Source organism: Schistocerca nitens, chromosome 2, assembly GCF_023898315.1.
Source record: "Schistocerca nitens isolate TAMUIC-IGC-003100 chromosome 2, iqSchNite1.1, whole genome shotgun sequence".
Taxonomy (NCBI): domain Eukaryota; kingdom Metazoa; phylum Arthropoda; class Insecta; order Orthoptera; family Acrididae; genus Schistocerca; species Schistocerca nitens.
In genome coordinates this window covers 983,877,340-983,881,771 of record NC_064615.1, presented here as the reverse complement: position 1 = coordinate 983,881,771, position 4,432 = coordinate 983,877,340, and the positions used below count along the sequence as shown (strand labels likewise).

The window sequence follows — 4,432 nt, the reverse complement described above, 5'->3', positions numbered from 1 at the left end:
GTCAGAATAGAGGGAAAAGAAAATACCGGACACAGTATACAGCTTCATGATGTAAGTAGGCTAACGTTGAGTACAATAAACTTGTAAAACAACAGGGATACGTTGCAGAATTGGCAGGTGGACGGAATACATGGACATGGACGTTACCGCGCAGCCGACGTAGTTTGACGATTCGCCGGCAGAGGGCTGAAGCGGCAGCGCTAGCAGGAGTTGGTTCTCAGAAATCCTGCCAGATGCCTCGCACGTAGCCCGGGAGAGGGCACAGCCGTAGAAACGTTCTCGCGTGTTTTATTCAAATTACGGTCGGGGGATTTGTAGGAAGAATTGCAGTTTGGAGCGGAAGCACAGGGAGTCTCATTTTAATAGGCCGTAAAAGCACTCCTTAAAAGAGAAAGGATGGCACACGCAAGCGTCGGCGTGAAATAAGAGTATTAACGTGATTTTCATATTTAAGAGGATTTGCGTTAGGGATTGCGGCTCTATTGGAAATAATCCTTATTGAAGTGGTCGTAATTTAGCCCTTAATGTTTGTTCGATAATTGATACTAATGTGGAAATTCAGTAATCGTGAAATGCATCTTCAGTAAGACTCGCGAATCGTTAATAAGCTTAATTTGAACCACTTCAGCGTTTGTCTTAAGCTAGTCAGGTAAATTTAATTGAGCAAAGCGCTGGCATAAGTGCGTGATATCTAACGAAGACGGTTCGGACGGTAAAGCATTGATGTAAACAAATAATCAAAATTATTAAGAAATTCACGTCATTTTTTTGAACACCCAGAAACGCTTCTGGAAGTTGATCTTTCCGATAGCTTTTAGTCTCTGAGTTTCTGATCTCGTCGATGCTCGTAAAACGGCATCCATTTAATGTTTCTCCTTTTTTTGGAGTAGCAAAGAGTCACATTGGAACATTTTAATTCAATACAGAGGCTGGGAACCGTTACAACTTTATTTTGGCCAAAAATTCACGAACAAGCAACGAAACTTAAACTGACGATTTATCGTGGTGCAAAAGGCACGAATTCTTTCGGCACAAATCAGGGATTTTTTCAGATTATTTCACGTTAACGACGTTGCTGAAGAGTAGTTCCCCACATTGATCGAACTTTCGGCAAGAATCCATGTTGCAGTACGCCTTTAATATCCGAAGAACACGGTAAAGTTTATCCTGACATTTGACCGCTCTTGTCGACCTTCCCGTAACATCATGGCATGCGCCAATTGATATGCCAACGTCATGGATGACTTCTGTGATTGTGGTTCGGCGATCATTCATAATCATTTCTTTTACTTCTTCCTCGATTTCATAGTTCGCTGATGTGCTTTGGAGTCTATGCCACTCGTCATCTTCATCGTATTCATGGCCTTTTGCCAAACGCTCATACCAATCGTAAACTCTTTATTTTACTCACAGCAGAATCACCAAAAGAAATACTTAACATTTTCAAAACTTTATCGCAATTTATTTCGATCTTATATCACAATTTAAGACAAATCTCTGTTCCAGTTTTATACGAAATAGATAATCGCCGATACTACGAAATCGCGCGTAACCTATTTTGACAGCTAACAACAGACTATATATCCGATATGCCTAACATTGTACATAAAAACCCAATTTTTCTTTATTGATTACCAGTTTCGGTCACTGACGAGCCATTTTCATCTCTAAAATGAAAAATCGTAGTTGGTTATGAAAACAGACAACGTTAAACACTAACCAAACATTGTTACAGCGGCCATATTGCCACACAGCTGTACAAACGATACACAGCAATGATAGGCCCCGCGGAACAGCCGCGCGGTCTCGGACGCCTTGTCACGGTCCGTGCGGCTCCCCCTCGGAGGTTCGAGTAATCCCCCGAGCATGGGTGTGTGTGTGTTGTCCATAGCGTAAGTCAATTTAAGTTAGATTAAGTAGTGTGTAGGCTTATGGACCGATAACGTCTGCAATTTGGTCCCATAAGACCTTCCCACAAATTTCCAAAAAAGCAATCGTAGTTCCATCGCCCGTGACTGGGTATTAAACAAGATAGCACTTCTAATATTAGTAACGCGACAAGGAAAACAAGGAAATGCTTGTCTGATAGCTGTCATCTACCTTACTAACGTTGTCAGCTTACACAATCATCTACAGTTTTTTTTTTCATTTTAGATGTGAGGATCGCTCGTCAGTGAACCGAAACTAGTAATCAATAGTGAAAATTTGTGAGCTTGACGTAGGATTTTTATCCACACGTGTTTTAAATCAACAGATCGCATATCTCCCTATTGACAGTGTCGAAGAATAACACTGTACACATCTTTTCATCTCAGAATAGCACTTGCAGCCCACTTCCTCAATTACGATTATTTGTTGGACGTATTCCAGTATCTTTCTTTTTACAGTTTTTACCCCCTACAGCTCCCTCTAGTATTGTGGAAGTTATTCCTTGACGTCTAAATAGATGTCTTATCATCGCGCCACTACTTCTTGTCAGTGTTTTCCGTATGTCCCTTTCTTCACCGATCCTGCGGAGTACTTTTTCATTCATTATCTACATCTACATCGATACTCCGCAAGCCACAGTACGGTGTGTGGCGGAGAGTATAACGTACCACTACTAGTCATTTCCTCCCCTGTTCTACTCGCAAACAGAGCGAAGGAAAATCGACTGTCTATATGACTCCGCATGAACCCTAATTTCTCGTATCTTATCTTCGCGGTCCTTACGGACAATGAATACTGGCGGCATTAAAATCGTTCGGCAGTCAGCTTCAAAAGCCAGTTCTCTAAATTTACCCAATAGCGACCTTCGAAAAGATCGTCACCTTCCCTCCAGGAATGTAAATTTGACTTCGGTAAGCATCTCCGTAACGCTTACGTATTGTTCGAATCTACCGGTAAAAAACGTAGCAGCCCGCCTCTCAATTTCTTTGATGTCTTCCTTCATCCTTCAGTCCGACCTGGTACGGATCGCAAACACTCGAGCATTACTCAAGAATAGGTGGCATCAGCGTCCTATATGTGGTCTCCTTTACATATGGAACCACATGTTTCTAAAATTCTTCCAGTAAACCTCCTTCCCTACCACAGTTCTCACCTGTTCGTTCCATTTCATATCGCTTTGCGACGTTACGGAGGAGGAGATTAGTGTTTAACGTCCCGTCGACAACGAGGTCAATTAGAGTCGGAGCGCAAGCTCGGGTGAGGGAAGGATGGGGAAGGAAATCGGCCGTGCCCTTTCAAAGGAACCATCCCGGCATTTGCCTGAAGCGATTTAGGGAAATCACGGAAAACCTAAATCAGGATAGCCAGAGACGGGATTGAACCGTCGTCCTCCCGAATGCGAGTCCAGTGTGCTAACCACTGCGCCACCTCGCTCGGTGCGCGACGTTACGCCCAAATATTTAAACGACTACACTGTGTCAAGCAGAACACTATTAATACTGTATCCGAACATTATCGGTTTGTTCTTCCTACCCTTCCGCATTAACATACAGTTTTCCGCATTTGAGATAGCTGTCATTCATCCCAACAACTAGAAATTTTATCTTCCTACAGTAACTCATCTTCAATACCTTGCCGCACACCACAGCACCATCTGCAAACAACTGCAGATTGCTGCCCAACCCTGTCCACCAAATCATTCACACTATGTCATCAAAAGTATCCGGACACCTGGCTGAAAATGACTTACAAGTTCGTGGTGCCCTCCATCGGTAATGCTGAAATTCAATGTGGAGTTGGCACACCCTTTAGCCTCGATGACAGCTTCCACTCTCGCAACTATACGCTCAAGGTTTCTAGGGTTGGCAGCCCATTCTTCACGGAGTGCTGCACTGAGGAGAGATATCGATGTTGGTCGGTGAGGCCTGGCATGACGTTGGCATTCCAAAACTTTCCAAAAGTGTTCTATAGGGTTCAGATCAAGACTCTGTGCAGCCTAGTCCATTACAGGGATGTTATTGTCGTATAACCACTCCGTCACAGGCCGTGCATTATGAATAGGTGCTCGATCCTGTTGAAAGATGCAATCGCCATCCCCGAATTGCTCTCCAACAGTGGGATCAAGAAGGTGTTTAAAATACCAGTGTTTTTAGTTCCACGCAAAACAACAAGCAAATCAAGCCCCCTCCATGAGAAATCACGCATTACCACCACCGCCTCCGAATTTTACTGTTGTCACTAAACACTCTGGCAGATGACGATCACCGGGCATTCGCCATACCCACATCCTGACATCGTATCGCCACATTGTGTACCGTGATTTTTCACTCTACACAACGTTTTTCCACTGTTCAATCGTCCAATGTTTACGCTCCTTACACCAAGCGAGGCGTCGTTTGGCATTTACTGGCGTGATGTGTGGCTTATGAGCAGCCGCTCGAACATGAAATCCCAGTTTTCTCATCTCCCGCCTAACTGTCATAGTAATTGCAGTGGATCCTGA

At 43.7% G+C, this 4,432-nt stretch overlaps 1 non-coding gene across 1 annotated transcript; it reads right to left on the bottom strand.

Annotated features, from left to right (window-relative positions):
- Positions 1-3,290: 3,290 nt before the first annotated feature.
- Positions 3,291-3,363, bottom strand: Trnaa-cgc (transfer RNA alanine (anticodon CGC)). Its single transcript has one exon. It is a non-coding gene; the product is annotated as a tRNA-Ala (tRNA).
- Positions 3,364-4,432: the final 1,069 nt, after the last annotated feature.